Source organism: Equus quagga, chromosome 3, assembly GCF_021613505.1.
Source record: "Equus quagga isolate Etosha38 chromosome 3, UCLA_HA_Equagga_1.0, whole genome shotgun sequence".
NCBI lineage: Eukaryota > Metazoa > Chordata > Mammalia > Perissodactyla > Equidae > Equus > Equus quagga.
The window spans coordinates 105,863,095-105,873,906 of NC_060269.1; positions in this window are offsets into that span (position 1 = coordinate 105,863,095).

Below are 10,812 nucleotides of genomic sequence, written 5' to 3' on the forward strand. Positions count from 1 at the left end.
GAAGCCATGTAGGCCTGGGACATCTTTATAAAATAATATTAATTACTAATTATTTTCTTTCTTTGTTGGAAGTCTATTCAGACTTTCTATTTCTTATGAATCAGCTTTGATATTTGCGACTTTCAAGGAATTTATTCCTATCATTTAAGTTGTCTAATTTGTTGCAATAAAGTTGTCGTGGAATTCTCTTATAATAATTTTTTTTAGAGTTGTGAGCAACTTCTCCCTTTTTTTCATGAATTTATTAATTTGTGTTTGTCTCTTTTTCCTTGGTCAGTATTTTTTATCACCATGTTATGTATATGTGTGAACCAGTACTCTGATTGATCTACATTGAAGGTTAAGAAGTTAACTTTCCAGAATATCCTACATGTGTATTATGGTAGTTCAAAAGACAACTGAATCAATGATGTTATACCCCTGGTGTAACAGACAGTACGTGATTTATGTTTGCATTAGTTCCTGTTACCCTCTAACTCCTGTGGAGACAAAGAGCCAAGTTCAAAGGAATGGAAGCCAAGTGCATGGTGGGCTTATGTCACAGCTGAGGGACCCCATGCTTAGGAAATCCTATTATCTCTACTTCCTAGGGCTGTTTGCCATCAAAATTTTGCCCTGACCAGTATCAAGATGTCAGACAAGCAGTGATGTTGGCCTTCTCTCATTATTTTCCAGTGAAATTGCTATTGTTTTTGACCATGCCTCTGCCTGTATATCATTCAGCATAATGTTCCAAATTAAGATAGCTCCCTCTCACCATGTTTAAACTTGGGCATTTAGAGCATTCACTTTTAATTGTATTGCTTATATGGTTAATGTGGTAGGAAGAATTCTGCAACGGCCCCAGTATTCCTTTACCTATTGTACATGTCCTATATAACATCTTCTCCTTGAATGTGAGAGCACTTGTTAATATGATGGTATTTCACTCCTACGATTAGATTGTTTATGGCACAGTTAACTTTAAGAAAGAGATTTTCCTGGATGATCCTGATCTAATCACTCATGCCCTTAAAATAAATTGGATTATTACTGAAGAGAAGAATTGAACATGAGGGAGATACCCCACTGCTGGCTTTGAAGATGGAGGGAGTTACACAGCAAAGATCTCTGGGAGTTGAAACTGATAACCAGACAACAACTGTCAAGGAACTGAATTCTGCCACCAACTATATGAGCTTACAATAGGAATCCACATATGATGATAACACAGCCTTGCCCAATGACGTGATTTCAGCATTGTGTGACCCTGAACAGATAAGCTAGTCAACCCTAGACTGGAATTCTGACCTAAAGAGATTGAGACTTAAATCACTATTCACTTAAACTACTAAGTTTACGATCATTTATTTTACAGGAATAGAATATGCATATTTAATTTAAATCTATCTTCTTGTTCTTTTCTATTTTTCTCATATGTTTTTCCATTTTTCTGTCTTTTTTCGAGTTAGTTGACATCTTATGATTACATTTTATCTCCCAGTTTGGCTTTTTTTCCTGTAACTATTTGCTATTTTATTTGTTTAAGAGAATATAGCATATCTGTGACATCATATTCTGCCTTCATTATACCACCTCACTATTATATGACACCTACAGTAATATACTTCAATTTATCAACTCTTTGCTTTTGTACTATTTGTGATGTATTTCATTTTTACTGCCTTAGTTGAAGTTCCCATTGTTTATCAGATAGATTATCATGCCTTAGCTTGTCTTTTCACCTTTAGCCTCAAACCATTGTCGCTTATTCTCTGCAAAGTCAACACGGTCAACTTTCTGAGATCTTTCATCCTTGTTTATGTCTCTAATAATTTTAAAATGTTTCAGTTGAATAACACGTAAGCTACTTAGCAAGTTAGACAAAAGTCTTTATGGCCTAGACAACAGTTCTCCAGTTTCATCACTTCCAAGGTTTATTTTGTATCTATTCCTTTTTCAATGCAATTCTCTTCCTAGACTGCTTTCCCCCAGTACATATCCTCCTAAACTTCAGTTCCTTAAGCTTTGGTTTTTGTTTTCAAAGCGCAAACAGCATATGATCCACACTAAACCAAAGGGAGAAAACCACATAATAATAAATAAGCTCAGAAAATCCATTCTTCCTTTAAACTTAGCCTTTCAGTACATTAACTACAGCCTTAACATAATCCATCAAAGCTAGACATTCCATCACACCGTCAACAAGAGAATCTAATCAAAGAGCAAAATAGAAGGAACATATAAAAGCCAATTCTCAAGACCTATAACCTACTGCCCCTGAAAAAAATACTGCAAGTCAGGAGAATTCAAGTGAGAACAAAATTGGATAAGAATGGAAAACAAGAGTGTTAAATGGATAGGAAATTTTTAGGAAAAATATTTGAAAAGAATTGAAACAGGGTGTAATAGGGCTGGTAAGAGGACACCAAAGACTTAGAGGTTAAAACTCATGTAAATTGTGAAATTATGCAATGTTGTAAAAGAAAAGAAAGCATCTCTAATATTAGAGTCTTTAACTTGATTGTTTTTATAGAATGCAGAATAATTTTTCTGAACTTTTCTAGTGCCTCTCTTAATTTCACTAACCAGCCTCATTCTTTGACATGAAGTTGCTATTTACAAATGTCTAGAAGTTACAGTGATTCAATTCATAATAATACAAAAAGTCATTGCTGTTAGATTTATTTTTTTTCTTTTCAGATCTGTGTTTTAAGAGATGAGGAATAAATGAAAGAAGTTTTTTTATTTTCAGGGAGCTTATAACCTGTCCTTGATCAATGATTTTTACTTTAACAGAAAGCCTATGAAATGTGCGCAGGCTATGCTCCACATATGTCTTGTAGGATCTTATCAAAACAGAATTTGTTTCTATCTTCCACTTTCCTTTAAATATTTACTGAAGGATTCTCTACATGTGTTATTGTCGTTTTTGCTTGTATTTAAATAGAAATCCTAAGGTTACCTGAAGTACAAACATAATGTCAGGTCTGTAATTGCTGGACCCAGTTCTGTGTAATAATCAATAACCTAAACATGATTTAGAGCAAAATCTTCTTCCTTTCCCACATTAAGGCTGGCTCCATTGGGGCTATCTGACATTTGGTTCATCCTCCTCCATCTTGAAATTAATGACTCCTCAAGCCCGGAAAGATAAAGGGAACATGGGTACAGAAATTTTCTTATTTGATATGTGTTAATCTAATCTGGTTTCGCATTCTCTCTAGGCTTGTCAATTGTTTTATAAAAATGATACCATGTTCTTGTAGATGAGTACATTCTTTCTTGCTCGGCCCTCGTGATGGTGAATCTTGTCATGAGGAGAATATCTCTCATTCAACTAGTCTTTTGATTTTCCATCAGTTCACCCCACACAGTCTCTATGTTTTGGGGCTCCTACTCCCCCTGGCAAGAGGCTTCTTAGGTGAAATCGTTAAGATCAATTCCGGTTGACTTTTCTAACCCAGGCTCTACCTCTAACCTTTAAATTTTCACTACTTTGATCTGTTGTGTTGGGTTAATTCTACAGCTCTCATTTTTAGAGTGCTCAGAGTTATATCCATCCATCAATACAGCAAACACATGTAAATGCTTTCTGAGAGATTCGTAAATTTTCTTCATAAAATCTTTATAAATCTCTTAAATGACTCCTCAACACTCTTTTAAAACTCTCAAAATGAATACCATTTATTTACTTATTGACTTTTCATTTTTTACTTTCTTCCATAATAATCTCATAAATATGATAAGTATATTATAATCATGATAGGAAATACAAGGTATGTAAGCTATGTACATACCTAGAGTCATTATTATTTCCAGACCTGTGTTAAGACATTCTTAAATTCTCTTGCAATGGCTCAAATTTATCCTTGGGTTCCCTATAGTGCCTGGTAATGTGACTTTCATGTTTCTAACATTCAGCAAAATTATTGAAGAATAAATGAAATATTTACTTGTATTTTAAATAATTTGTATTGTGAGACTATCATGTCCATAAAACTACCTGATTTCTACTGCATATTAAGGAAGTTATCCTATCTGTTTCTTACTTCAAATATTCAGCTATTAACTGATAGAGAGTTTGAAAATTAATGAAGCAAAATTAAGGGCACCAAATATCATTAGTATCTAAACACATATGTAGTAATGATTAAGGACGACATGTTTGTGCCAAATATTTCTAAAATATTAGTACAAGTGCAGCTGCTTATTTACTGTGGACTTGTAAAGTTACTTGAGTTGCTAAGCATTAATTTCTTCATTTGTAACGTATAGACATTATTAATGCCTGCGTCATAGTATTTTTTGCCTGAATTAAGCAAAATGCACACATAAAATAGTTATTATAATGTTTACTGCATTGTAAGCACTCAGAACATAGCTAGTATTATTAATTGCTTTTTTAACAAGACATTTGCAAAAGTGAAGATGATTGCTATAGCATTCTTACGTTCTCTATTTCTTTATTATCAGTATAATATTGATTAGGCTACTTTCTGTTGCTGGAATGAAAAATGCAACCCAAATTGGTTTAAGCAAAGAAAAGAGACTCCACTGACTCACACAACTTAATAGTATAGGGATCTGTTTAGCATCAAGTACAATTTAGGTCTCAAATCATATCACCAGGACTAAAATGATCTCTCTTCACTTGTTTGCTCCACTTTGTCAGCATTTGGTCAATTCTTGATCCAAACACGAATATGATAACTGAGTCAAATCCCCACATTTCTCTCAATTAGATCTAGAGGGAAGAGAGCAACCATATCCTTTCCAGCTTTCCCACACAAAATGTATTGCATGGCTTTCACTGAGTCAAGTGACTACTATTTTACCAATTCATAAGGTTTGGGAAGATATCATTAACCAATTGTCTCAGAGGAGGACCACATAATATTTTTCCCTGAAGTTGAAGTTCTGGGGCTTTATTTAAACTTTCAGTTACAAGAATAGGTAAAATGAATGTCCAAATAAATTTTAACAAAAGTACTGGAATGCATTCTAAGTATCTCATCACCTAAAGCTCATACACTAAGTATTTAATATTTCAAATTGTTGAGCATATCCAATGTCTAAAATGAAGGAATAATAAAGTTCTCATAGCATTAATATTTTAATTTTTTTATTATAACAATCAAAAAACCAAGCAATGCTTAAATCTAAGTTAAATTTGATTATTTCATACTTAATTTTTCTTTTCTAAATTGAAACATAAAAACAGATATTACACATTTTACATTCTGTTGGGATTTAGTCAGAAAAAAAATATTGACTTGGAAGAAAACCTTAAGTGGAAATATATATCTAAATACAGTAGTATTGATGAAAAATATTCTAAATTTCAGTTCAAATAAATACTCCTGGGCACTAGGGATTTGGTGGAAAAAGGGCAGACAAGTTTTCTACTCTGAATAATCTGAACTACATCAGGTAGGAGTATGAGAGAAAATGAAAACAGACACATAAAAAAGAGAAGGTAATTTAAGATAAAGTTAAGTTAATAGAAAGTGAGAAGAGGTTCATTAAAATGAGCAATCAAGAGGGTTCAAGGATGGGGCCAGCCCCATGTTGTAGTGATTAAGTTTGCACATTCCACTTCAGCAGCTCGGGGTTTGCCAGTTCAGATCCCAGGCGTGGACCTACATAGCACTCATCAAGTCATGCTGTGGCAGCATCTCACATACAAAATAGAGAAAGATTGGTACAGATATTACCTCAGCAACAATCTTCCTCAAACAAAAAGTGGAAGATTGGCAACAGATGTTAGCTCAGGGCCAATCTTTCTCACCAAAAAGAAAGAAAGAAAGTTAGTTCAAGGACAATTTTAGGATTTCAATGACCTGACAGAGCTACAGATGAAAATCTAGAGGTTGGTGGGTAGTTTATGTTGTCCTAAACAGAAGGCGCTGTGAGTACAGAGCGTTTACAGTACCATGTTTGAAACAAAAAATAGCAAGACATATATTGACTTGAGAATTCCCCATGTGGTGAAGAGTGGACCATGTTAGTCAATGAAGTGGAGAGTAACCCAATTATGAAGGCACACATTATAATCAAAGTAAAAAGTTTGGATTTTGTTTTGGCAATGGAAACATTTAAACAGAAATTTATCATCAGGCTGCTTTGATACATAAATCACATATATTTTTCATATTCAACTACCTCGATTGAAAGAGAGAGAAGCAAATTATGGGGGTGGTGATTCTGCCACTGCTCTACACCTTGAGCATATAAACCCACATTAGATGTAATCAAGCTTGAAATTGCCAACGCTCATTGATTAAAACATATGGAAAGAATGTTTTCCAAGGTTTGCAAATTACTGAAAAGATAAGTTAAGAAATTAGCTTAGGTAGTCAAGATTGTCGGACAAGGATAACTTCATTGACATTCTTAAAGAAAAAATTGAAAAATTAATTGCGGTCCATAGACAAACTTTGATTATAGAAAAACTAGTGTAACTGATACGGAAGACACTTGTGGGTGATACAACAGCTTTTTAAGAGTAATTTTTACCCTAATGAACTTTTCCTCTTTGTGCTGACTTAAGAACCTAACATCCTATAAACTGCAACTCCAAGGTAATCATTTTATAGCACAATATTGAAATGCAACTCTTTATACTTTAATTATGGCTAATTTCCTTGTGGTCTGTGATGAGGATTATTTTGGGCTGGTTACTTTTAAAAGCTGCAGATGGGAAGGAAATTCTGAAGGGTAGAATTTGCTTGCCCTTTGTTGAGGGACATTTGCATTTGTGAAGGAAGTCTCCATCTGTGGGTGTGTTTCCCTCTCTGCACCAGGAGGAAGGGGGGATGACCTTATCTCTAGAAACTCTTAATGGGGAGGGCAAGGACTTAAGTCTGCATAATAATCTTACTCTTGTTTACTGTGCTTGTCTGGTAACCTCATACAACTGACTCCTACCTCCAACATCCTTCTTTGTCTCTATCTGAAGATAATATTTAAGGTGGTGGCTTCAGCCATTTACTTAATCTGATCTGATTCTTATCTAAAGTTATAGGACCACCCAATAACCAGACCCCGCCTGCACTGAAACCATTTTAATGACTTTTTTTTAACATATTCTTTCCTTGTCTTGTAAAGAGAGGACTCACATACCTATGCCTTAAATTTAGCCCTACCCTCAACCCATGTTTGCAGCTCTTACTGCCCATAGGTCCTGTCCCCACGCTATTCTCTAAACAAAAGAGCACTACTGCCAGACCTTGAGAGTCCAAGAAATCTTTCTTTCAACTCCTTGGCTCCCCGAGTCTGCATCAGTCTGCATAAAACCATAGATTCAAGCACTACCATATTCAAAAGGATGAATTACTAAACAGAGTCTGTCAACAGTAGTTGAAGTCCATCCTTAGCATTAAAATAGTGCCATTTAAAGAGATGAAGAAAGAGGATTTCTTTGGAACTTGTTTATAAGATTCTGTGCCTTCCTTAACACATCTTGTTTCAGGATGAGGATATATTTCCTTCATGTCAAATCAAGTGAGAGAATATTAATCTAAGGTATCCATTGGAAAGCTTTATATCTTCCCCCCAATTTTAAAGGGGCTTAGAGCTAGTATTAGAAAGAGTCTAAAATGAGTGAAAGTGAAAACACTGTGGCTTAACTGCCTAGCTTGGCACTTTGAGAACTATATTTCCACCGAAAATAGGATAGGGAAGCAGCTTTCCTGAGTTCATTTCCTTTTTAGAAAAGCAACGTGTCCCCAACGGCTTCCCACCAGGAGGTGACTGCTGCTCAGCTATCAGAGGTAAAAGCAGAGGGGGATGTTTAAAGAAGCCAACTCCAGGGCAGAATTACCCATATCAAAAAAGCTACCTCTAGAGGACCCAGAAGGGGTTGTTCAGAAGAGCCCAGGAAATCACTCTAAAGGGAAAGGAATTTGCCTTGAGAGTCAGCCTCACCCAGAAGGCAGCCAAGCTAGGCAACAGACAAACTGTTGGGCTGAATAGCAATTAACTTCTTTCCTGCCTATTAGCTTTTCTTCTCCTTACCCTGTAGGAAGCAGAAACAGACTCTGATGCTACAGTAAAGAAGCAGGTACCTGCTACAAGAATAAAGCAGCTGCCCCCACACACATTTACCGCTGCCGGTTTTCCAGCCTAAAGCAAGCTACAGAAGGGGGTCAAAGGAAGCTTTACCTTAGATCAGTGTGTGGAATTACATTACTGAGATGCTGCACTGGACATTTTAATTATTGAAAAGAGACTATTCTTAGCAATCAAAATGATCATAGGACTTTTACTATCTGAGAGACCAAAAAATTGCGGGTCCTCCAAGTGGTAGAGAAAAAATTGGCCCTCAGAGTGGGTTTGAAGTGACAGTGCATCAAAATTTGAGGTGATTTTTCTAATTCCCCATTCGTGTCTCATTTATTACAATGAAAGCAATATATCTATGCTTGTTTTCTCATTCACTAGTAGGTCACAGCTTCATAGCCCATGCCGAAACGTGCCTCAGCACTATGCCTATTGAAGTAAATTTAAGTAAGTGAATCATCAGGAGTTCAACAAGTGCATAGAAATATAACGCATGGGGTAGACAGAGTGATTTAGACCAGATCTTGACAATACTATGCTGTCATTACCAGTGATGACACATTTAAAGCAGGCTTGGACAGTATGAAGGATAAAATAAACGTAGAGAACAAGCTGGAAGAACACTGTGTAAGAGATTTCTATAGCTATCTATGTGATAAATACTTTAAAATTAGAAAATAGAGGGGCTGGCCCTGTGGCATAGTGGTTAATTTCACACACTCTGCTTCGGCAGCTCGGGGTTTGCTGGTTCAGATCCCATGCGCAGAACTAAACACTGCTCATCAAGCCATGCTGTGGTGGTGTCCCACAAACAAAAAATAGAGGAAGATTGGCACAGATGTTAGCTCAGGGCCAATCTTCCTCACCAAAAAAAAGCAATGTAGAGAAATATTTTTGAAATAGTAGCAACATTTCATGAGATGGAATGTAGAATGTACAAGAAATAGAAATTGAAAGATGGCCCATAACTTTGAGCCTAAGAAATTTGGGAAAAATTTGGTTGTAATGATAGAGAAGAACTGATAAAAGTATTGAGATGATGTGATGAATATTAAGTAAAAATTGCAATTTGAAATTAAAACCCTGGTTGGTTGTTTCTTCATAAGCAGTTGCTCTTTTTCATTTTGCCCAATGACTATACTGTGTTGGGTATATAGAAAAATACATGTCTTGAAGGTGGTAGAGAAAGATCAGTAGACTCCTTATTAATTTTCTATGTAATTTTCCTGTCTTTGTTGTACTCTGCTGGATATTTGCTTTGGCCCATGTGGCCAATGAACACTCTGCATATAACATTTGAATTCAAGTTGCATTATCAAATTTTTAGCCTCACCTCTGGGCATCAGAGCAGATATTTTAAAATATATTTTATTCAGTGATAATTTCTTTATAATAAACTTCATTCATTTGAAGATTCAGAATATGATGAACTTTGAGCTAAAATGTCCAAATCATAAAATCACATACACAGTCAAGATCCAGAATGTTTCCATCACTTCCCACAGTCCCTCATGCTTCCTTATAGTCTGTTTTTTCCCTCCTCCTCTTGGCTCCATGCAATTACTGATCTGCTTTTTATTATTATATATTAGTTTGCATTTTCTTGAACCGTATAAAAATAGAATCATATGTTATACAGTTTTTTTTTTCTGGTATCTTTTACTCCACATAATAATTTTGAGATTAATCTATGTTATTGTATGGATCAACAGTTGTTGCAGTGTTATGGTTTTGTTCTTTTTAAATTACTGAGTAGTGTTTCATGGTGTGGATATATTACATTTTTCAGTCTTTTCATCGCTATTGGATAATTAAATTGTCTTCAGTTTTTGCTGTCATAAAGAAAGATATGTTGAACTGTCATGTTCAAACTTTTGTGTGGATATGTGCTTTCACTTATTTTGGCTAAATACACAGGAGTAGAAAAATTAACCTGTATTTTAGGTGAATTTTTAATTTTGTAAGAATGTGCCAATCTTTTTCCAAAATAGTGGTATCATTTTACATACTCAACAGCAGTGGATGAGTTCATTTTCCTGCATCCTTGCCAGTGCTTAATATTATGAGGCTGGCTTTTTTGTTTTTTCCTGAGGAAGATTCAACCTGAGCTAACATCCATGTCAACATTCCTCTGTTTTTTAGTATGTGGGCCACCAGCACAGCATGGCCATTAACAGAGCAGTGTAGGTCTGCACCCAAGAACCGAACCCAGGCCACCAAAGCAGAGTACACTGAACTTAACCACTAGACCATCAGGGCTGGCCCATTTTGAGACTGTTTTTAATTTTAGGTATTTTAATGGTTGTTTGCTGGTATTTAATTGTCATTTTAATTTTTTAATTTTTAATTTTTTTTAATTGCAGTAAACTTGGATAATAACATTATATAGCTTTCAGATGTACACCATAATATATTTTGAATTCTGTGTAGATTATATCATGTTCACCACCCAAAAATTAATTATAGTCCATCCCCTCACATGTGAGCCTAATCACTCCTTTTGCCTCCCCCCCCCTTCCCCTATGGTAACCACCAATCCAATATCCATTGCTATGTGTTTGTTTGTTGTTATTTTTTTTAATTTGAATACTACTTTTTTTATTAAGATTATGATAGATTACAACCTGGTGAGATTTCAGTTGTACATTATTGTTAGTCATGTTGTGGGTACACCACTTCACCCTTTGTACCCTCCCCACACACCCCCTTTTCCCTGGTAACTACCAATCAGTTCTCCTTACCTACATGTTAACTTCCACCTATGAGTGG